General features: G+C 46.4%; 1 protein-coding gene across 1 annotated transcript in view; it reads right to left on the bottom strand.

Moving 5' to 3' along the window:
* LOC146870881 (butyrophilin subfamily 3 member A2-like) overlaps positions 1-25,071 on the bottom strand; it is a 104,370-nt gene extending 79,299 nt beyond the window's left edge. Inside the window, exon 1 of the mRNA XM_085599718.1 lies at positions 24,960-25,071. The gene's annotated coding sequence lies outside the window, so the exon portion shown is untranslated. The remainder of the gene's footprint in view (positions 1-24,959) is intronic.
* Between the last annotated feature and the right edge of the window lie 379 nt (positions 25,072-25,450).

Below are 25,450 nucleotides of genomic sequence, written 5' to 3'. Positions count from 1 at the left end.
TCCAGGGATCTGTAGAGGTAAAATTTCCAATGGGTCTTACAAACCTCGAGGGAAGACATCAATAGATTTTGTTATAGAAATGACCGAGGCACAACAGCCACAACACCCATTGCTATTGCCAGTGACTAGACTTATTGCAATCAGACTCCTGTCACCTTTTGATGTACCACTCTAAGTAAAGAAGGGTGTGGTCCCATCACTTTTACATCAAAACTGTGTAAGGTTAGGTTAAAGCAACATACATAGAAAAGATATAACTAAAGGATATTTAGCTCAAGTGTTATTTAATCACACCCAGCACCTGATATTCATGGATAAGTACATCATTTTCAGCAATTGAATAGCGTGCTAAACAATTTGATTGTGTTATTTTAGATTTAATATTTGTCACTTGCCTTTCTATCTCACACGAATCACCCCCCTTCTCCTACTTCACTCAGTTGGGCACACCAACGTTACGTTTTGCTGAAAATTATGTACTTATTCATGAATATCAGGTGCTTGGTGTGATTAAATAACACTTGCGCTAAATATCCTTTAGTTATATCTTTTCTGTGTATGTTGCTTTAACATAACCTTACACTGTTTTGATGTAAAAGTGCTGGGACCACACCCTTCTATACTGCCCTTCACCCAGGTCCCAGTGATTTTGGGTATACCCTTTTCTATAACGTACCACTCTAAGTGGCAATAGCTATGCCCAGACATGGGTCCCGTGCTCACTGTGTCACTGGAAGAAAGCGCCACATGGCTGATGAGCCGGATACTAGGGCAAAACTGGTCCTGGGTTGCTTGAGTACTGGTTTAGGGAGAACCTGGCCTGGCAGTTCGGGCTGGACCGCTCCCATGGGGAGCAGGGTCAAGCCTGATTTGCATATGGCTGGGTCCAAACGTACATGCCATGGTGAGCAAAAGAACAGTGGGCTGGAGTGTTGCCCTGAGCTGTGGCCAGTAGTTAAACCCATTGCAAGCAGCCTTACATCTACTTTTGTGCGTTACAATATAATAAACACCCATGACCATATCATCACCCTTCCCCCACCACAGTACTAATGTTGAAGATATAAGTGGCCTTATCACTACATACGCTCGTTCTATTCCCATACTCCATATCTTCACCAATGAGGTCCAACTTAAACCAACAAAAAGCATGAAACAAACACTGACAAAGATCTCCACCCATTAACAGGAACCAAAAAGTATTTCATCATTCTCAAATGGGCACAGCTCCACAGAAACTCTTACAAAGTACCACATATAACATCAACAAACGTGCCCCCTAGAATGAAAATCAATGAGACAAACCCTCTGTACCTTAACACAACAATGATCTAAACTCCAGTCAGAGAACTGTAAAAACACAGTTGCACAATTCCCATTGGGGTGAGAGGGCTTTCTAAACATCATACACGTTGACAATGAAGAAAGTTGAAATTACCTGTAAAACAGAATCTTTAAAGTGAAGTACAACATCTCTCATGCTCTGCAGCAGTTATAGACATCAATAGCAGCAGTGGGCAGGTGCAAGGCTGTGACATTTTGTTTGCAAATTTTCATGGATTTTTGTTTACAATTTCTTGGGGGACAGCATACAGACAAAACGCGCGGGGTGCACAATATTGACTACAGGGAATCCCTTGCAAGGCAGCATGCGGACAGGGACAAGCCGGCCACACTTTGGCTTGGATCCTACACTCAGAAGAGCCCCAGTCAGTTATCTGTGCAATTCGTGCCCCAGAGGGAGCGGTGGTGAATGCCCAAGCTGAAATCTGTGAGACTTTTGCTCAGTATTATGAATGGTTGTATTCTCCCCCGGCCGATCCCACCTTTGCTCACCTCCGGCATTCAATAGCAAGGGCTGCCCGTCCTCGCTTGAGCCCTTTACAATTTCAGGAGCTTGAGTAACCCCTGCAGGAGGAGAAACTCCACCCTGCTATTAGCCAGATGGCTAAGAATAAAGTTCCGGGGACTCATGGACTCTCGATTGAATTTTATGGGGTATAACGGACGACCCTTGCACCAAAGTTGCTTGCAGTATACCAGGAGGCGCATCGGCATGTCGAGCTGCCCGACTGGCACGGGTTGTCAAGGTTTGTTGGAATAGATATATCCAGCTGCGGCAAGCGACACCGCTATATGCCCACACCTTCTGATCTGGTGTATGCCCAGCTTGAAGGCCCTGCTGGCCATGGCGGGAGGCAGAGCTTTTGATCCCTAGGGGACCTTTATCAGAATGGAACCATGCACTCCTTCCAGGATTTGCAGGACGTTAATGTCCTACAAGCCAGTCAGTTTTTGACGTATAATGCTCTTGTGCTGGTACCTAGATGCATATGGAGCGCGGGCCAGGAGGCTGCAGCTCTGCATCATGGGCTGCAGTGTGTGTTGGCCCATCAATTGGGCCGTAGAGCAGTCACGATTCTCAACACACCATTGCAGACTGTGGATACTGCTCTCTCGTTGTTGGACAAGCCCAGGTGGGAGGAAAGCCTGGGCACTACCCTGACTGACAAACAATGGGGTTGGCATTAGAGCAAGTCAAACGAGTGTTCCGAAACATGAGACTGAAATTGACCCATTTCAGTTATTTGTACATACCTTACACCCCACCGCTTACACAAGATGTTTTAGAGAGTGGCCGTGACATGCCCTGGTGTGGTTACCACGATGCGACCTCCCTACATACGGCACAGAGCTGAGTGCATGTCATGGAACACATATCAGAGATACTGGGGATGGCTGTTCCACTGGATCCCATGTTTTGTTTGCTAGGGATCACGAAGTGTTCCAAACACACTAATGATCCGCTCAAATTTGCTGATCTGGCAACGGTTCTTTTCAAGAGGCAAAAATAGCCATGTCTTGGAAAGGGGGACAGCTTCTGCTGAGTGATTGTTGGCCCAAAGTCATGCTCCAGTGGATGACTGTGAGGCTGACGCCATGATGCAAGACTGTAGAGCAAGAGGGGGCGGGAACACTGCCACACTGTGGGACATGTATGTGCTCAGACTACAAGGCAAATGTGAAGCCCATCCCTAAATTCTATTCCTCCCAGTGTCACAAGGCTGGCCAGCTGTTGGTCTGGAACGCTGCCGGTGCTGCATGGCTGATGTCTTTAAAACCATATTTAACCCCTTCTGTGCCACGCCCTTTCCCCCTCCTGTGCTGGGCGTTACATTAGTGGGTGGGGTTCATGACGAGATAGTCTCGTCATGGGCACAGAAGAGGTTAAACTTTATAGAAACACAGTCACTCGATGATGTCATCAGTGATGTCATTTGAGATGTCATCAGTGATGTGATCAGTGATATCACTGACCATGTCATGAATGATGTAATCTGTGACGTCATCAGCAGTGCATTGCAGGGGCGCAGGTTATAATTAGCTGAACTAACTATAACAGGGCAATTTCTATGGTTTTGTTCTAGTGAAATGTCCAACTAACTATAACATGTCTGAAACCTATGGTTCTTTAAGTGAATTTCTAGGGTTTTTTAAATGCTAATTTCCTTCTATAACATGCTTGAAACCCATGGTTTTTTAAGTAAATTTCAAAGGTTTTTTTAAAATGCTAATTTCTAACTATAACGTGCCTGAAACCTATGGTTTTTTCAGTGAATTTCAATGTTTTTTTAATGCTAACTTCTAATTATAATGTTCATTTAACCTATAGTTTTTTCCAACACCCAAGAAGGACACAAAACCCACTGCCACAACCCTCAGTACCTCCCCCCGTACCACCCCTCTCCCTACTACCACCAAGGCAGTGCAGAAAAGGACAGCGAACCCTCCAAAAACGGCATGGTCCCTCAGCCATATTATAGCTCAATGTTGGGAAATGTGGCAATCGCTTTTTCAGTAAATTTGAATGTTTTTTTTTAAATACTAATTTCTAACTTTAATGTTCATAAAACCTATGTTTTCTCAGTAATTTTGAAAAAAAATGTGATATTTTGTAATTTTATTATTCTAAAAATAGTTTTTGTATTTTTTTTTTATTTATTTAAACTATATAATGTCTTCTTGTTTTTTTAAATATTAAACAACTACATACAGTATGAAAGGGAGCCCAGCCCAGAGCAACATCTGAAGACCAACACATGTCATAGACCTACTGATCAAGCAGCTTCGACACCCAAGAACGCCACAAAACCCACCACCACCCCCAGGACCCCCCCTCCCACCGAGGCAGCGCAGAACAAGACAGCGAACTTTCCGAAAACGGCACGGCCCCTCATCCACACAATAGCTGAATATTGGGACATGTGTGAACAAACTATATGTGAAGGAAGCAATTCACCCATGAATAACAATGCACACAATGAAAAGTGTAGCGGTGATGTGCTGGACACATCTCAGTAAGCAGAACACACACCTCTCCATGTGCAAAAATACTACTGGTGCTTGTAGTTTTGTGGACAGTGGACCCAACTATGTTACGTCAAACACTAGGGAAGATCTCAGTCATGTAGCTGTATCGCCCCCCCTGCAAGCATAAGCGTAACCGGAGTGGGCTGGTCTGACGTACGCCACTTCAGCGTAGGAGTGTGAATAAATAGGCCAGGGCTCTGGGCATAGTTCACTTGTGAACTGTGAAGACCAACGACTGCTAGAGCGGCGGGCTTCATCCTGCCACGAGGCTGCCGCCATTACCGCGGGTCTCCTCGACACAGGCCCCCTGCGAACCCAGCGGCACAGCACCGCAGACTTATGTCTGTACAGACTACTGGCTTCGATCCGCACTGTAAGTAAGTAAGTAAGTAAGTAAACTTTATTGCTTAGTTAAATAAAAACCTTTGCAGTCCACTACATTGTACAGTGACATAAACCCAGGTAGATAAGCAACACATTTTGTTTAAAAGATTTGATTAAATACGTTAAAAAGTTGCGATGTTACCATAAGACAGTACAGGTTCTAAAATGGCATTCTGTACAACCAATAAAGTGCATTGAGTAACTTAAAAGTATGGCCTATCAGGTTAGGAGTCCATTCTCCATTCGCTCTTGCTCAAACAATTTCAAATTTCTATAAAATTAATTTCGCAAGGTCTTGGTATGGGCTGATTTAAAGTACGTTTGACCTCACCACTCAGGGGCAGCATACCAACTAGGTCCATGATCATGATTTCAATTTTTTGACCCTTTCATTATTCTTTTGCCGGCCTGCTCCATGAACCTTACTAAGGCATAATTTAACTCCGGGTATTGTGAATTAAAACTTGCTAAAACTGCAGCTCTGCAGGATCTGATTTCTATTTTGTTCCAAGTTTTCCTTAGGAGGGACCTTCTTTCCTGCATCAGGCTTGTACATAAACAGAGAATGTGGATTATATCTTCTTTGTGTTTCCCACAAAGGCGGCATAGCTGCTGTGTTTGGTCTCTTTTCCACTTCGGCAGATGACAAAGCAGGTTGGACACTCCCAGTCTTAATCTTAGAAAACGAAGTTTGGTATGTGCAGACAATGGTAAAGATAGGTACCCCTGGGGAGACAGATTGGAGTACGTGTTGAGAGTTAGCCAGCCGTGTGACCTTTTTGCAAGGCTTGATTTGTCCTCTACTATAGAGAGTTTTTTCATACTTATTTTTGCCAATCTTTTAAATTCGCCTTGGCTGATTTGCAAATCCCATGCTTCAATTAAGTTCAAAGTTGCCAGGCCTTTGGCCCAATATGCATGCCCCGAATGCCATTGGTTTGTGGATATAGTAGACCAAAGATATTGTGCCAGACTCCCGGCTTTTGATGACCTTAGTTTATGACAGATTATTAAAAAACTCATTAGTCTCGCCGGAGATTGATTGCTGAGGCCCAATTCAAGCCTGATCTGTGCTGATGAGGTGTTTTTTGGAAGCTTAAACACTGTTCTAAAGATTTTTGCAATAATTGTGTTCAAGTTGCCACTGTCCCGCCCCTTTAGAACCTCGCTTCCATATGATAGGGTGGGAATAACTTTTGCCTGGGCTGTCTGCAAAATAGGGGTAAAAGTTGGTCCGAACTGTTTTTTATAGATGGAGCTGAGAGCAAAAGAAAGTGCTACTCCCTTCTTTTTTTCGCTCTTCTAGCTGAGTTTTGTAGCCGCCGTTGTTGTTAAAAAAAGACACCTAGATATTTTTGACAAGGTGCTTCTTCAATTCTCTCCATGTTTGAAAACCAAGCCGTCTTCCGGGGCCTACCAGGACGCACCGCTAAGATTTTAGTTTTTTTGTTATTTATCTGAAGCTCGTTCCGTATAGAATACTCAGCAGTTGCATCCATTAGTCTTTGCAGGCCTATTTTTGTGTTGCTTAAAAGGACCAGGTCGTCTGCATATAAAAGGCTTGACAACCGAAAGCTGGCAAGTTTAGGCGCATGGGAGTTTATTTTATTTAGTGCCTCAGGAAGGTCGATCCGCACTGCAAACAGCAGGCATCACAATTCACATTGAGTAGCGATTGCACATGACGCAGTCCAGTACGCAAGATACATTGCTCCCAGTGCGGCCCTCTCGGACCACGCATCATCGCAGGGTGCGCACATGCTGAGCGCCAAAGGTACCACTAACTCAGTGCACCATAAGTCATCGCCACGTGGCCTTATTGAGGCAGCATTCAATAGACAAAAGACTTTGGTCCGAGTGCGCCCCTCCCGGACCACGCATCATTGCAGGGTACGTACACGCTGAGCGCCAAAGGTACTACTAACTCAGTGCACCATAAGTCATCGCAAGGAAGAGTGAACAGTTTTATGTCAGCAGTGAGGCATACTATCACTCGAAAATCACCCAAAAATACTTATAATATAAAAAGAACAGAAGAATCGAAGTACATTAATGATTACAATCCAGTAATTTTGAAGAAGTGGAATGCAAATATGGACATACAATATGTTGCAGATAACTCAATTCCTGTTCCTCGCATACTATCCAAATAGAAGTCCATACCTGGAAAACATATGTGTATATGAAAAACTGCAACATTATAGTTTTAGAAAAAATGTTACAGAAAAAATAAATGAAGGGAAATATGCTGTAATTGGATCTCATTGATGTTTCGTAAAGAATGCCAAAGGAAATTTGATTAATCACAGGAAATTAAGTTGTGATAATCCAGATAAGAGAGAGTTTTTCTATTTAGCTCTTCTGCAACTCTTCAAACCTTGGCGGACTGAAATGGAATTACTTGGAGATTTTGACTGCTATGAAGATTCTTTCAATGCATGTAAAGACATTGCTACCAGTGCGGCCCGCCCGGACCACGCATCATCGCCGGGTGCGCACACGCTGAGTGCTTCAGGTGCCACTAACTCACTGCACCACAAGTCATCACCACATGGACGTATTAAGGCAGAATTCAGTAGGCAAAAGACATTTCTCCCAGTGCAGCCCGCTCGGATGAAGCATCATCGCAGGGTACGGACACGCTCAGCGCCAAAGGTACTTCTAACTCACTGCACCACAAGTCATCGCCACGTGGCCTTATTGAGACAGAATTCAATGCAAGCCGCAACACATGGTGCCACTAACCCTGTTCAACACAAGCCGGCGACACGTGGTGCCACTAACCCTGTTCAACACAAGCCGGCGACACGTGGTGCCACTAACCCTGTTAAACACAAGCTGCGACACGTGGTACCACTAACCCTGTTCAACACAAGCCGATCCCACATGTGGAACTGTGTCCTAAGTCCTGAATGGCAGTGACCCCAAGTCCATGGCAGTGACCCCAAGTCCGTGGCAGCGACCACAGTACCAGACTCCCTTTGATCAGTTAGGCATATTTCCATATGCAAAGGCCGGCGACACGTGGTGCCACTAACCCTGTACAACACAAGGCACGACACATGGTGCAACTAACACTGTTCAACACAAGCCGATCCCACATGTGGAACTGTGTCCTGAGTCCTCAATGGCAGTGACCCCAACTTCGTGGCAGCGACCACAGCACCAGACTTCAGTTTTATTTGTTGTTGTTTTGTTTAAATAAAATGTTTTATATGTAAATCTATACATGACTAAGATTCTTGTTTGTCCAACTGCACAGGGACACTTCCGGGCCCAAGAAGGTTCTTGGGGGTATGTTGGTAATGTGGGAAGAGGGAGCGTTACCTGCTGATGTGGGGAGAGGCAGCGTGAAAGGGGTATCTCTCACAGAAAAAAGTCCGGTATGTTTTCAGAAATGCCTCGGACAGATGCCAGCTGACGGACTGAATCACAAAATGGCTTTTCAATGCTTATGTAGTGTGACTTATGAACAGTTCGAACCCAGGCTCACAGAGGGACAATTGCGGCCCGTCCGCTCGACTCACAGACGCAGAACTACGAGCCGTCCACTCCCAAAGGAACAGCAGCATAGTAGCTTGCAGAGGTACATGCACAGCAGCGTACTAGCTTGCAAAGGTAGGGAGCTGCGAGCCGACGGACTGGCTTCTAATGGCATAGCTGCGAAGTGGTGGTGTTTGGCACAAGAAGTGTGAAAGGGTTATCTTCCTACTGCTGTCCTGAAGTGGAAGTCATACTACCTGGTGCTCACCTGTTTCTCCTTTATTGTTAATAAATCTTAAACCTTAACTGCGTCCAAATCATCATTACATATAGCTCCGCTATATTAAATTGACCCCGGAACCTTTCTTTTATATTTTCACTCGATGTGAGGCAAAGGATGGCTGCTAACACTTCCTGGTTTGAAGTGTCAGCAGCCAATCAGACGCATGCTCGTGCTCAGAAGTCAGGCACCGTCCAGACATATATATTTTTTTCCTTGAATATCTCAAAGTACTACTGAACGGATTTACACCATTTCTACAAAAGCGCGCTTTCTGGACCAAGACATTTACCCCTGCCAAGTTTGGCGTAATTCCGTTCAGCAGTTTCATCTGTAGCCTTGTCTAAACTTTTGTATGGAAAATGCATTGAGAAAACACTTTTTGGGACCCTCCTTTTTTCTCAACCCCCCCCTTGACCAATCACCCCTAAACTTTCAAGATAGGAGCTGATCAAAAAAGAGAAAAACTTTTTGGAAAATTTCGTAAACATTTGTCAAACGACGCCAAAGTTAGAAGCACATGGAGGGCTCCAGGAGAGGGCCCGTGCAACTCCCTCCCAACATGAGTAAAGCCCCGAGTCTGCAGGAAATCCAGCAGGCCCCCGCAGCCCCAGTGGGCCCCTGCAATTTTTTTTTTTTAAATTCCCCGGAGACCTATCCCACCCCGGGATCTCATGAAAATAAAACGCAGGAATCCACAAAAAGTTATAAGCACATGGCGGGCTCCAGGAGAGGAGCAGCGCAACACCCCTCGCAACATGAGTAAAGGCCCGGGACTGCAGGGACCCCAGCGAGCCCCGGGACTGTTCCGACTAGAGCGGGCCCCCGCAACCCCAGTGAGCCCCTGCTATATTTTTCAAAAAATTCCCCCGAAACCTACCGCACCCCGTTGTCTCATTGAACTAAAACGCAGGAACCTGCGACCCCAGTGCGAATTGCACTTTCTTTTTTTTTTTTTTTTTAAATGTTTGTTTGGCCCTGGGGGTTCTTATGGGACCCCCTGATTAGGCCTAGGGGGTCAGGGTGTTTCTACCCTGCCCCCTGCTCTTGTTTTGTACCTTTGGTTCTCTGTTTTCTGCCGACTCGCTTCTACCGACTAGCAAGATGGCTGCCAACACTTCCTGGTTTGGAGTGTTCGCAACCAATCACAGTGAAGCTCGTGCACGGCACTTAGGCTCCGCACAGATATTGAAACTTTTATTTTTCTATTTTCTCAGCAACTACTGAACGGAATTAGGAAACAAATGTGGGATCACGCTACTTTACCTCCCAGCGGGTTCACCCCTAAGCATTATTGTGTATGCAGTTCATCAAGCGTGTGTACTTGCACAAAAGTTCTTTCGAGAGGTCAGCGGTGTGCTCCCACATCCTGTTGTCTATTTAAAGTACTCCCGTGAGTCATTGAGCTGACGAGCTCGTGGATGAAGCACCTGCGTACTAGTGAGAGGTATCGGACCTGATATAATGTTTGGCAGCCTACTCAGGAAACCCCAAAATAAAAGACTGTATTCTCTACTGATGACGGTTAATTAACCCGAAACACGAGTCTAGAGATGAGCACTATCTGCGCCAACCTTGGCGAAATACTCAACTATATCGGAGCGATCTACAAGAGACTGCATTACCCAGAATGCCAGGGGCGAACCTTGCGTGAGAGGTCAGCGGTGTGCTCCCACATCCTGTTGTCTACTGAACGGATTTACACCATTTAAAACAAAAAGGTCGCTTTCTGACCCACGCACTACCTTTCTGCCAAATGGGGTAATTCCATTCAGTAGTTTCGGCTGTAGCCTTGCACAAAGTTTCCTTTGGGAAAATTATTTTTTGACTCTTATTTTTTTAATTTCTCAAAAACGACTGAACGGATTTACACCATTTGAAAAAAAGGTCACTTTCTGAACCAAGCTCTACCTTTCTGCCAAATTTGGGGTAATTCCGTTCAGCAGTTCAGGCTGTAGCTCAAACGCAAAATTTCCTATAGAAATTAACATGGGGAAAATGCGTTTTGGGACCCCCCCTTTTTTCTCAGCCCCCGCTTCGCGAATCACCCCCAAACTTTCAGGATAGGAGCTGACCTGGATAGACTTTTTTGTTTAGAGAATTTCACAAAGATTTGTCAAATGACACCAAAGTTATTAGCAAATCAAAATCTGCATTTCCTATGGAAACTAGGTTCTAACTATAACCAGCTACTGGCCAGTAGGTAATATATATATGTCACCTCTACAGCAGGCCTTATAGCCTTAAGGAAGGGGGCATAATATTACATGCGAGGACATATCTGCATGAGCAGGTATGCCCCTGTGATGTCTAGTTCTATTACTAGGTATTGCAAGTGAACAGAGAATCCATCCTAAGTGTATGTACTGGGCACTGGTCATTACGAGTTCCCCAGCTACATGATGGCTTCACTAAAAACAATGTTGTTTGCTACAAACACATGGTCTTAATAAATCCATACTGATTCCAGTATTGAAATTATTATGGTGTGCACCCAGAAGGGACCATAGAGATGCCCCTGGAATACTTACCACCGTCTAGTGTGCTGACGGACTGGTATCAGTCTGCTCGAGAAGGTCTTGGCACACATCACGTGCGGCAGAGCCAATCTCACTACCTTAATTATATGCAAGTCGCTCTTAAGGTTACCCACCTGAGCCCAGGGGGTAGAGTGCATTATATTAACGGTGTGGATATATATGTTCCCACATATATACCTCTGCAGTAACCCTGTAAAACACGGTTTTACTGTAAGTGACCAGCCTTCCATAGAGTAACATGCGCTGGCTACCAGGCCAACTCAAGATAGCCAGCTCCATTATGGAACGACCGAAATGTGTAATATTTGGCATCAAATATTGTGATTTTTCATCTCCAACATTATTTTCACGTTGAGGGTGAGCTGGCATGCACCGAGGTTCCACCCTACGTGAGTGCCTCCCTGAGATACAATGCTCCAATGTCTTGGGAGGCTTCTTCAAGCCTTTTGCCGCCATGACAAGCATCTGCCCTCCAGGTGGGATGTGCTAGCACTTCCCCAGGATGGAGGAAAAGTCCATGGCAGGAAGGAGGTCACTCCTCTACCCTCCCAGGATGGCTAGTGATTACAGTCCTCAAGGTGGTGAGCGTCAAAGGCTTTCACCACCCTTGATGTGCAGAAAGCATGTACCCCACTCGAGGACAAAGCCCTTCCCACCCTGCAGCTCGGGCAGGCGGTAACATTAGTTATGCAGGAGGCCATATCGTGCTCTTCGCGTATCTGCCACCAGATTGCGGAGAAACTCTGCATTCTGCCAGAGGACCTAAATCTAATAATAACCGACATAAAATCGTCCCTATAACTACAAATATGTAGCTGCCCTAGGAGGCCAGACACAAAACCAACAGACAAGGGATCCGGGCAAAGTTAGCAAAAAGCAGCTTATACACTGGAGCCAGTAGGCAAGATAATCACATTAACATCCCCATTGCAGAGCACGACGCCACCCCCTAAAAACTCCCCAAACATCTCTCTGCCCACCCTAACAGGAAACATCAATGAGGATGCGTCACAACCCCCCTTAGAGCAGGAACAGGACTCAGAAGATATGGACAAAATCCCCCATGGTCATCTTAAGGACAGCACAACTCCTAGAGAAAACCAATGGTCTGTCGCCTTATCAAAAAGAGCAAAATAAAAGACAAAAGAAGGCCAGAAGCAAAGCTGAGAAAGAACGACTCTCAAATTCACCCCATCCCAAATAAAAGACATCTGACAAAAATACGCCTAGCGTTTACCCAATGTTCAAAGGCAGCGAAAAAGAGAAGAGCGAACGAAAACCAGCGCAATTGACCGCATTTCCACTCGATACAATTCTGACCTTAGCACCCACCTCACCTAAGTTTAACACCGACCCTAGTGAGGCATGAAGCATAGCAACCCATCTACAGAGGACACCGCAACAACGCATCCAGGACCAGATGGAAGCTCTGCCAATAAATGAAGGAAACAAGAAGAAAGAACCAGCTCAATCGACAGCCCCCCTATTCCCTGGTACCAAGATATCAGCACTCTTTTCATGCACACAAAACACTGGCTCCACCACAAGTCAAAGCTACCTAATTTCAGCTACAGCGACCAATAGCTACACACAGAGGGTGCAGCAACCATCTGGTCAGGCACCGGTAGTAGCTGCGCAGGATGTAACCTCCTCTGCAAATAAAAATGATGACCTGACAGGAGTAGATCAACCTCCTTAGACCATTTCATCCTTGCCCGAGCTTGCAATGAAGGCCAACTTGGCAAATACTCAAGTGACGCCAAACCAACAAAGCTGGTACTCATCCCACATTACCCCTCAGAGGGGAGCCACGACGTCGTGAACCATTCCAACCTATTACGGCTGTTTCATGCCATCCCCAAGCAGTTAAAAATTATGCCTGAAGACATTCTAAGCATAGAGTTCAAAACTATGCCAGAGTGTAGAAACGGAAGCCATAGTCTTAACCCTAAAAACAAACCAACTGGCAGAAGCTATACTGGAACCAAAGCCTATTCTTGAGGGGCGCCCAAATATCCTGCACCATTAAAAAAGTCAAAAGACCCACCCAACTTAAAAACTTGCCCCTTTAGGTATTAAGGGGGACTGGGCATTTGTATACTCACCAACAAGGGGCGCCACCAGTAAAGTCGCGACAGGAAAGATAGGGGGAGAGCATACACCTGACTGGAGCTGGGTTCCGCTCACCTGCCCAGAGAGGCAATGAACCGCTCCTAGCATTAAGACGCGCTCAGCCAAGATACAAGAACCCATAAAGCTCCTGACAGGGAATGTCGCCGGGCTATCAAGACGACTAAAATCTGAATACGCAAAATCACCCCTAATGGCAACTGACGTACTCTGCGTACATGGTGACTAACCCCTAACAATTACTGGCTTCCAAGGGGTGCATCAAGCAGCAAGGAAAACATACTATCTTTGGGAGGCCGGGGGGGGGGGAGGGCGGTCAACTTATGTCAACCTGAAACTAAGAGTGACAGAAATAGCAAATCAAGATGAGATGCTTCAAGTGCTCCCACTGGAAAGACTCATCACAACATCTTCCCTAATTATGATTCTTTTGATTAATATCTACTTCAACAGCTCCAGCTCAGCGCGAGCGAAAAGGCTGAGCCAGAGAAGCGAAAATCTGACCAAGTGAACCACTAAATAATTTGCAGGAATTTTAACTTGTGAGAATTAGGATTGACCCCCCACTGGCTGTCTACCCACAAACAACTTAAGCAAACAATTGGATAAAACCTCAAGGAAACACGTACTGAAGTCCATTCAGACCATAATTGACAACTCGGTTTTTGAGATCCTACAGGTGCATGAGTACTATAGACTACGGGGCACATGCATCAAGCAAAATACCAGTCGCAAACGGGCCGATTCGCAGAATCTGCCCCTTGCAACCGGTATTTTGCCTTTTGGGATGCATTAAACCAAAACCCAATCGCAAAACAGGTAATAGCAAAATTAGGGCATATGTGTGCGCCACATGTGCACACATGCCAGTTTTGGGGGTGAATCAGGGTGGCCTATTGGCCCCCTATCACCCTTAAAATTGCATTCACAATTTGCGATTACCTCTTTGGTAATCACAAATTGCGAATGGTTTCCCATTCATTCCTATGGGCCTTTAGGCATTTCCTAATAGCTTCTTCATTATATAGCACCAGTACTTAAAGTCAGTAACAGTAAAGATGTCCTGTTAAACTCTACAGGTGATAGACACACAAAGCCATTGTCTTGTATAAGTATGGCTTAAAATGGCTAGCCCTATGAGTCCAAGGTATCAAAACCATTTGTCAAACACAGCACCATCCCAGGATTGTACAATATTGCGCCAGAGTAAGTCCTACTAAAGCCGTGGGCAACGGGCCTTCCAGGAGGAGGAGGTTTCTCTGATACGTTTGGGCATTTGTGGGCGTTCACAAACTCCCCTCCATCCACTTTCCAGCACACAAATGGTGCATAAATGCCAAAAGACCCGATACAGGCGTGAGACTCACGATTTTCGAGGGCAAACATGGCTTTATTTTGGCTGTAAACTGCCTGAAATTTACTCTGCTTCAATAGAAGTCAATGGGGGAAATACTTTCCGCTTCTAAAATGTTGTCATGTATGTTAGTGTGCTATTCAAATCCTTTCATTTACTTCTTACAAAGGCAGGAGTAAAACCATGCCCATGGTGTAAACTAGAAGCAAACGTTTCCAGAATTCATGAGGGTGCATTGTAAGGATTCAAAATATTTTCCAGCACAATCCTCAATGCACAGCGGTGACGAGGAATTCACAAATACTTTCTGGAAGTAGACCGGAGACTTGTGACTAGCGCTGCTTCCTAGGAATACTATCGATAAATGTTTGTGAATTACGAAAAGTTGTAAATCTGCACCCATGTGTGTGCAGATTTAATTTTTTTTTTTAAGTTCAAATGATTTTATTGAGAGAGAATTGAGGTGACCAACACAATATACAGTATAAATTGTACAACATCATAATCCAAGCTCCTTACATAGAGAGTAGCAGAATTGGGTGGATTATACAAAGAGGAAACAAAAGAATGCATATCAAAAGAGACATATGTATGTTAAGTACTAGAACGAAACTAATGGAACCATTAGGGGATTCAGGGAGGTTTGGAGACCTCCTGTTGTGAAGGTTGGAAATGATGTTTAGCACTAATATCGATAAATATCGTGACAGGCGACCATAAATCAACACGTTTTGAGGCCATTTGAGATGGGTAAACAAAGGCAGTATCTAGTCTGTGATTATGCCATACAGAGTACCACCAGGCCCTGTATGAGATTTTCGAAAAATCTTTCCAGTTGACAGTAAGTTGTTGGAAGGCGATTGCTAGTAACAAATCGATAATCTTGACATTAAGTGTCACATCATTCCAGATGGAAGAGAGACTACACAAGAAAATGTGTGTAAAAGAAAAGGAAAAGTTTGTATTATACATTAAATTGATTTGAGACCATACTTGTTTCCAAAAGCTTTGTACATGTGAGCAGGTGAATAACGTATGAAACAAATCAGCGTTAGGGGAAGAGCAAGTCCAACATGTATCCGTGCTGGATGGGAAACGTTTACATGAAATAGCTGGTGTAAATAAAAGTCTATAATAAACAGAAAATAGTGGTTGAGTGATATTTGCTGCGCTGGAGGCTTTACGCAGTTTGGTCCATATACCCTCCCAAAGAGTTAACGGCCAGCAAGTGGTGAAGTCACGCTCCCATGCCTCTTCAATTCTTGTCTTCTGTCTTACAGTAGCTGTGTCTTGCAAATATTTATAAATAATAGAAGCTTTGGGTGTAGTTGCTAACAAGGCATGGAGTTTAGAAGGGGAGTCAGAGGTATTGGGGGTTGCAGGCAGAGTAGAAAGGTGGGAGAAGGCCTCCATCACAGTGTGTTTGAGTAAGGCATATTTATGGTTAAAAGAAGTCAGCAGATTAAATAACTGTCTGAGCATAAGAAAAGGTATAAATTGTGATTCTGAGAATAGTTGGTGGATCCAAACCAAACCCCTTTTTCTCCAAGCCCTCCAATAAAAAGGTTTACCATGGACCAACAATTTTTTATTATGCCAAATTGTTGAGTTAAGAAAGGAATCCCTGGAATCATGAATAGATTGAGGAAATAAAGCAAGTAATTTTGAAGTGTGTTTTATTACAGGACTTGAAATGGATTGTGGTTTGCGTGAGAAAGAGAGATATTCACGAAATGTATAAGGAGATCAAAAAAGGCGCTCGGTTAAAGTCCAGAGATGACAGTCATCTGTAGAATCAAGCAACCAGAGAGGTGCCTGGCGCAGTAGGAAGGCTTTCTGATAAACCTGAAAATCCGGGAAATTAACTCCTCCTTCTGACTTAGGGCGGATTAATTTTAGCAAAGACATACGGGGTTTTTTATGGCACCACAAAAAAAGAGGAGAAAGTGGAGTTGATTTTTTTAAATAACTTGGTTGTGATTGGGACTGGGATATTCAAAATGGTATATAAAACTATGGGTAATAACATCATCTTGATTGTATCCAAACGGCCCCACGATGACAGATACAGAGGGTGCCATTTAGAAGTCAATTCTGAGATCTTTTGAAGACGTTTATTCATACATAATGTTACTGCCTCTGAGATTGAGGGCGTAAAATGTAGGCCTAGATATTTAATGCTTTTTGGAATCCATTTAAATCGGGAAGGATGAAAATCTGAACTGAAAGTGTATTCTGTTAAGGGCAATATTTCGCATTTATGGTTATTTAATTTATATCCAGAAATGAGAGAATAGGATTGCACCTCCTCTAAAAAAGCAGGAATAGATTCTTCTGGTCGGGATTTCCATTCAACCCTATCAAAAGCCTTTTCGGCATCCAACGCTATTGCCGCCAAGGAATGATTAAGATGTGATGATTTGGATGAAACATCAAAAAAGAGCCGTGTATTATCCGTGATAACTCGCCCTTTAACAAAACCAAATTGTTCTTTCCCCAGTAGGTTTGGTAAATAGGAATCCAAGCGTATGGCTAAGGCTTTGGAAAGAATGTTGTAGTCAATATTAACCAATGAGATAGGCCTGTAATTTTTACAGTGCTTGGAGTCTTTACCTTCCTTAAGGATAAGACATATGTGGGCTTCCGAGAAGGAGCCAGAGGAGCTGTTTGAGGAAGAAAAAAAGCTTATAAGTGAGTGCAATTTGGGTATTAAAAACTTGAAGAAATGTGTATAAAATTCAACAGTAAAACCATCAGGGCCGGGTGCTTTATCTTTAAGGTTTTGGAGAGCATGTAGGAGTTCTTGCTGGAAGAGATCAGATTCTAATTGAGATAAATCTGGAGGTGCCTGTGGATGTTTTAGGATATTAGAGAAGAATTGCCATAATGAATGATTCGTGGGTTGGGTTTCTGAAGAGTATAAGGATTTGTAAAAAAGGGAGAATTCATTTAAAATTTCAACATCTTTAAACTTTAAGACTGAGTGCTCACCAAAAACAGAATCTATATTTAATTTATTTTGACGGATCTTTAGATTGTTGGTTAAAATTTTCCCTTCTTTGTTTTTACCTCCATAAAATTTTGCACTAGATTTTCATAATTAAAGTGAAGGATCTTCTGTTGATTTTTTGTTAAATTCCAATTTAGCATTAATAAGGGCTTTCAAACAAGTCTCCAATTGTGATGTGTAATAAGAGTGTTCTAGTGCCTTAATATCTTGTAGTAGAGGCGTGGTAATCATACGTGCAGACTTTCGATTTTTCGCAACAAAGTTTATAATAAAATCTCTCGCTGATGCCTTAAATGCGTCCCAGATAATTGCGGGTGATAGGGACTCTTTCAAAGTAATCGGTAAAAAAAGGGATAAAAGATGCAGAGAATTTGGGGTGTAGGAGAAGAGCGTTATTAAAACGCCATCTTCTGGGAGAGTTAGTTTTAGGCAATATATTGAAGCCAATGGAAACAGGTGCGTGATCCGAAAGGAGAATAGGACCAATGTCTGCAAACGTGAGGGATTGCGAAATATTATGGGAAACAAAAATATAGTCAATTCTTGATTGGGTGTGATGTGATGAGGAATAAAAGGAATATTACCTGATGGTGGGATTGCAAAGGCTCCAGGCGTCAAGCAATTTATATTGAGATATAGCTTGAGCAAAAGATTTATGTGTTTTTCTGGGTATAAAAGCCACTTTAGAGTTTCTATCTAGAAAAGGGTCTAATACTTGATTGCAATCTCCAGCCAAATAAAATTATCCTCAACACAATTCGAAATTCTCTTTGTTAGGACAGGCCAAAAAGAAACATCTCCACCTGTAGGTGCGGAAACATTAAGAAAAGAAACTGGTATATTTTTTAGTAATAATTTTTTTTTTTTTTTTTTTTGAAAACCTTTATTTCGAAATTCAGGACACAGCTATTCAGCCGACAGCCCGAGGGTTCGGCAGCATTGCAAGTTAGATACAGTAATGTGTCCCAGATACAGTACGATGAGTAATGCAAAGGTCCAATTTTAAATAAACACAGAAAAAACACACAACAAACCCCAGCAAGGCAGAAACATTGAAATCCCATGGCGAAAGCCCCCAGGGGAGGCAGGACCCCACTCATCTACTAAGTATAAGACTGTGTGCGGAGGAAGAAGGGGAACAGCAGAGGCCCAGAACGGTTACCAAAACCAAACTGTGCTGGAAGGTAGGTCAGGGGGAAAGCTGTTCCTCGGGAGGTTCCAGGTCCGGGGCAAGACATATTCCCCCCCTGTATTGGTTCCACCGCCCCCAGATGGCATGCCACTTCCGGGGGCGACCTCTAGAGCAGTAGACCGTCTTCTCCCTAAACATGCTCCAATCCATATTCTCCTTCCACGCGGTCAGTGTAGGGGTTCCTGAGGAGCCCCATAATCGCGCGATATCCCTTTTAGCTACCATGTTACCCAGAGTCACCCATTGGGTCTGCGCCTCATCGAGATCAGTGGGGCCCCAGACGTTCAGGAGGCAGCACCGCGCCTCCGGCTGTACCACAATGCCCGTCACCTCCCCCATAACTGCATGGACTCTCCTCCAGAACTCCACAATGACACCACATTCCCAGATGATGTGCAGGAAAGTACCCACCATACCACATCCCCTTCTGCACAGGCCGTCCTCCGAGAATCCCATGTGGACCAGCCTTGGCCCCGTCACATACACCCGGTGCAGTATTTTAAGCTGCACCAGCCTCAGACGCGACGGGATCGCAACCTCCTTAGGCGAAGAGACCGCTGACTGCCAGTCCTCATTATCCAACTCGAGGCCATCCCTGGTCCACTGTTCTCTCAGTCCCAATAGCAAGTCTGCCCGGACGTTTATCAACTTCTTATATATGAGCGAAATCGTGCTCTCGGGCATATGACCATCAAGAACTCGGTCCTCAAGGGGAGAGGACTCCGGCACCTTCTCACCCTCCACAAGGACTGATCGGAGGGCGTGACGCAGCTGGATATACCTAAAATACTCTGAAGGCCCTAGCTCAAACTCAGTCCGCAACTCCTCGAAGGACTTTACCCTCCCCTTATGCAGCACATCTCCCACCTTGGATATACCTATCAGGTCCCACTTATCAAAGCCCTTCGTGTGCCAGAGTCTTCCCAACCGTTCCGATTCAAACAATGGGGTAGCGAGGGTGAGCCTATCCTTCCAGCCCAGCGAGTCGGTCGCCATCTTCCATACGCGCACCGCCACACCTGTGGGCCCCGTGAGGGACGAGTCTAGGGACCGCGAATACAACGCCCTGTAGTAGTTGCCTCCGCGCAGCAGCCACCTATCCATGGCATACCCAGGGCTAAGGGCAGGGCCGTAAAACCCATGGTTGATCGCGCTCAGCTGCGTGGCCCAATAGTACCGTCGGATGTCTGGGAGCGCAATGCCCCCATCGTACCATGGGAGCGTCAACTTTGAAATAGCTATTCGCGGCCGCCCATCCCACAGCAACGTCCTTTGGAGGCCTTCGACCTCCCGAAAGTATTTGGCCGGTACCCAGTCCAAGGTGTTCTGGAGGGCGTAGAGGAAGCGGGGAAGGGACATCATTTTGAACAGGGCCGCACGCCCAACAAGGGAGAGCGGCAGCCTCCGCCAACCTTCAACATCTCGCCTCAAGCGTGCCAAGGGGGGGAGCAGGTTCCTCTCATAGCGCACAACAGGATCCATGGATATAAAAATCCCCAAATACACAAAACCTTGCTGGGCAACCTGTATCGAACATGTTCTAGGGATCGGTGGGACATCGCCACTAAGAACGTACAAATACGATTTGCCCCAATTAATCACAAGCCCCGAGTTCCTACCGAACGATGCGAGTACGTCACAGACCACTATAAGTGACTTCTTCGGTGAGGCAAGATACAACAGGATATCATCGGCATAGAGCGAAATACGGTCCTCGTGATCAGGCGACCACCGAAGGCCCCGTATATCCGGGTGCCAACGTATCCACGCAGCCAACGGTTCAAGGGCGAGGGCGAACAACAGAGGCGACAGGGGGCAGCCCTGCCGAGTACCCCTACCAAGCTGAAACGGAGTAGACGCCCGACCATTCACCACAACATTCGCTAGTGGCCCCTCGTACAGCAACCGGACCCAACTCACAAACCCGCGACCGAAACCAAACTTGGCCAGCACGGCCCATAAGTATGCCCACTCCACCGTGTCAAAGGCCATCGTGGCATCAAGAGATGCCACAACAGCCGGTTCACGCAGCGTGCCCGCCCTGGCGATGACGCCATGAAGACGCCTAAGGTTCAATGCTGTGTTTCGGTGCGGGATAAAGCCAGATTGATCCGGGTGGACCAGATCGCCAAGTACCCTAATCAGACGGGTGGCCAGGAGTTTGGCCAGAATTTTCGGCTCAGCGTTGAGGAGTGAAATGGGCCGGTAGGAAGCGCATCTATCTCGGGGTTTACCCTCTTTATGTATGACCACGATCGACGCCAACCGCTGATCCAACGGAAGGATCCCATCCCCCCGCGCCTCCAAAAACATGGCGCGCAGGTGAGGGGCGACCCTATCCGGGAACAGTTTGTACAGATCGATCGGCAGTCCGTTCGGTCCAGAGGCCTTACCCGAATTCAACGCGCGAATCGCCCCCGCCACCTCATCAACCGTGATGTCGCCATCCAAATCGTCCCTATCTATGTCAGAGAGGCAGGGCAACTCGATATCACGGAGGAGATCAGTCGAGTCCTCGGGCGGCCTGTCCGACACAGAGGAATAAACCCTATGAAAATACTCCGCAAAACACTCCACAATCCCCTCAGGTTCCACAATCGCCTCTCCCCCCTCTCCAATCAACTCTGGCACCACTCTATTGACCCGTTCCTTCCTGTCCAGCCACGCCAGGAGTTTCCCTGCCTTATCTCCAACATCATACAGACGGCCCTGTTGTTCCCTGCTAAGGGTCTTGGCGGCTTCTGTCACCAGGTCCCTATACTCCGCCTGCTTCAAGCAAAGCTCATGCAATGAGGCCTCTGTGACCTCCTCCTCCATATCCCCCTCAAGGGCCGCAATCTCCTCCTCCACTTGCCGCACTTCGCAATCCCTCCGATTCTTGGCAGTCACCACCAGGGAGAGGGCCTCCCCCCGAAGCACGGTCTTAAAAGCTTCCCACAGCGAGATCGCCGAGTCCACGGTTCCCAGATTGTCCTTAAAGTAATTATCTACCTTCTTTACCAGGGCGCTGCGCATCTTGGGGTCTCGGAAATACCATGGGTTAATGGGGGCCACCCTCCCTCCTCCCTCCCGACCGAGATCCAGCCGGATCCACACTGGCGAGTGATCAGAGATACCACGTGCCATGTGCCTCGCCTCGGATATCAACGAGGCATGTGCGGCCAGAGTGAGCAGGTAGTCAATCCTGGAGAGGCTACCATGCGCCCCGGAGTGAAACGTGTATTGACTCTGTGTGGGGTGCCGGAGCCTCCAGCAGTCTATCAGGCCAAATGTGTCCAGGAGGTCTGGAAGCCATTTCTGAGCCCCCCCTGTGTCCCTGGGCGGGTATCTATCCAGCAGTCCGGAGCCCACAGCGTTGAAATCCCCTCCCACTACCAGCATGCCCCCCGGGAGAGTCAGCAAAGCCCTGCCCAATTCAGCAAATGTGGCGGCCTGCAGGGCCGGCGGGACATAAACCGAAACCAAAACCAAAGTCCTTCCTTCCCACCGCCCCGCCACCGCCACAAACCTCCCCCTATCGTCAACAATGGTGGAGTCCACCTCAAAGGGCAGCGATGCTCTAACAAGGATGCCCACACCCCTGGACCCAGAAGAAAATCCCGAGTGTGCAATGAATTTATACCCCTTCCTATTCAGGGCATAGCACGTATTGCCTATGAGATGCGTCTCCTGCAGCAGTACAACGTCTGGCATTGAGCGTTTCAGAAATTGCAAAACAATCCCCCTCTTAATGCGATCCCCAAACCATTAACATTCCAGCTTATAACACTTAGGCCTCTACCCCCCATCCTCAAACGGAAAGAGGCCCACCCCACACCCGAGGCGCCACCATGGAACAACCCTGAGGATAATCATCATGCCTTGCAGAAATAAACCCCCCAACAACAAATTCAAACTCCCCATAACTCCCCCCACCCTGCACCCCTGCTGCAGCTTAAAAAGCCCCCCCAACTTGCAGTGTGCCTGTCGCCCTACAAAAACAAAAATCTACAAAAAGTACCCCAAGGGAGGAAAAGAGCACCCCTCGTCCTCCCGCAACCCTCCACAGTTACTGCACTCTGTTCAAATCTTCAAATATGGTCAAATCAAGTCAGGCCGGCTTTGAGATATCAGCCCTGTCCATCCCGGCCACTGTCTCCATGCTCAGCTGTGTCGTCCCCGGTCCGTCGCCGGGGCAAAGCGTCCAGCCATTCGTCGGCCATAACAGGAGAGTCAAAAAAGAATGTCCGATCTTCATGCACCACCCGTAGTCTGGCGGGGAAAAGCATGGCATATTTTAGGTCCCGTTCCCGAAGTCTTCGCTTCACCCCCAGGAAGCTCTGTCTCTGTCTCTGCACCTGCTGGGTGAAGTCCGGATAAAAATTCACCGACACATTCTGGAAGGGGACTGGGCCCGTCACCCTCGAAGCTTGCAGGATAGCGTCCCGATCTCGGAAATGAAAGAGCCGGGCGACAATCGGCCGCGGCGGGGCACCCGCCTTGGGCCGTCCGCCCGGCACTCTATGGGCCCTTTCCACCGCAAAAAACTTTCCAAGGCCCTTAGGCTTCAGATGATTGAGGACCAAATCTTCCACAAGCAGGTCCACCGAAGCCTCATCTGAGGACTCCGGGACCCCGATGACGCGCACGTTGTTGCGCCTGGACCGGCTCTCGAAGTCCTCCAGCCGGCGGGCGGCGAGGTCACTCTCGGCCCTCAGCTTCCGGACCTCGTTCTGCAGATCCGCAACCTCATCAGTGAGGCCCGTGGTCTTGTGGTCCAGGTCCTTAACGCGTTCGTTTGTCTTGCCCAGGTCCGAGCGGATCAAGTTGACATCCACCAGGATGGCATCCACCTTATGTGCCAGGGCCTCGAATTGCCGCCCCATCGAGGTCTGCATCCCATCAAGCGCGCCCATGACATCCTGCAGGGAGAGCTCCGGTGTCCCAGGCGAGTCCTCCTTCTGGGCATCCGGCGCCTGGCTCGATCCACTCGGCGATGTCTTCAGGAGGGCGTATCGGTCCATACTGTTGACTTGGGAATACGTTCCCCGCCTGGTGGACTTAGTCTTCAGCCGATCTCCTTCTGCCTTGCCCGACATAATGGACTCCAGGCAGTCCAATGCAGTGAAGACCGTCCCCTCTCAGAGAGAGGTATAAAGAGTGAGCAGGTCCGCCTTGTTCTTCCAAAGTAGCCCGCCGAGCGTCCCCGGGGTTATAAAGCCACCCAGAGCACTACAGTGTCCGGGCAGACAAAGGGAACGAAACCGAAAGTGAAAGAGCGAGGGCCTCCGTCCGACAGTTCACACCTCACCAGGCCGTTGTTGATCAACTAGGAGTCGGGCATCCTGCCAACTCTAGCCCCTGGCATCTCCGGGAGTTAGGCCGCAATCTTTCGCCAGTCATAAGTCCGGTTCCCGATGGACGATCAGACCGCAGGCAGCATCAATCGCCTCCCTGGCAACTCAGCGACACGATGCCATGCATACAATCAGGATTAGAGACAGGATAGTCGACGGAGGGCGCGAGGGTCTCGGGAGCTCTAAGCTCACGCGGCCATCTTGGTCAAGCGCTAGGCTCCTCCCCCCCTTTTTAGTAATAATTGAACAATAAGCCATCTCCCATCAGTATCAGCTTCCTGCGATCGTAAAGTAACTGGAAGAGATTTATGGCATAGGATTGCAACTCCGTTGCGTTTACCATCCCCGGGAGAAAAATAAATTTCCCCTACCCAACCTCTTTTCAGTTTCAAGGACTCACTTTCCGTAAGGTGTGTTTCCTGTAGGAAAACAATATCAGCGATTAACTTAGCTAGATGTGACAGAACCCTCTGTCTCTTGATAGGAGAATTTAAACCCCTAATATTCCATGAAACTAATTTAAGTGGCATGACATACTAAATCAAAATACAAGAAACATTTCCTAGCAACATTCCAATTCAATAAAGTGGAAAGGTCAGCAATAAAAGAATCCAAACTTGTAGTGTTAAAGTTCAATTCCACGCAAAAAAGTTGAAAGATATTTAGAGAGAGATAAGAAAATAGGCGGAATGAAACGAGCTTAGGAAAATGAGAAATGTAGAAAATAGAAAAGCAGAGACGAAAATGGAAAAGAAAGTAAGTCACCTGAGAAGAAATAAGTGTGAAATCGTAATGATAGAACAGGAAGATAAATAAAGAATTTGCAGAACATAAAACAAAGGACTGAACAAATAATACACAAACAAACAACGTACTTACAAAAGGAAGATTCAGGGAACACGTGAGGGGGGATGGAACCACATGGAGAAAACGACATGTCCGGGACGAGACGAACGGAGGGCCCAGGAGAAACCACGATGTCAGGATAGGGAATCTGTAAGGACGATGAATAACAAGGATTAGGATAAATAATTAAACATACAAAAGGGCAGATGTTGGACCGAACAATAACAGGAACGAAAGCAGTAAACTGGCAAACTAGACCAAACGAGTCATCAATGTGTCATCCATAAACTTAAAAGGCGGCAATAAAGGAGGAGATTATTGAAACACAATATGAGCAAGAGAACAATGAGAACAAAGAACAATGAGAACATAGCAAACCATCAAATAACAAGCAACATAGTCTAGGTAAAGACTAAGAGGAGTTGTAACAACTAATCCACATGAGTTGGGCCCTATATTGTTCCAGCAAAATCATAGAGTCATCTGTGATTCGAAGAGGAAGGCCGTTGAGTATCCATAGCATT

This window comes from Triturus cristatus, chromosome 1_1 (genome assembly GCF_964204655.1).
Source record: "Triturus cristatus chromosome 1_1, aTriCri1.1, whole genome shotgun sequence".
NCBI classification, from domain to species: domain Eukaryota; kingdom Metazoa; phylum Chordata; class Amphibia; order Caudata; family Salamandridae; genus Triturus; species Triturus cristatus.
Note: the sequence above shows the minus strand (reverse complement) of the source record. Positions and strands in the feature narration are given on the sequence as shown.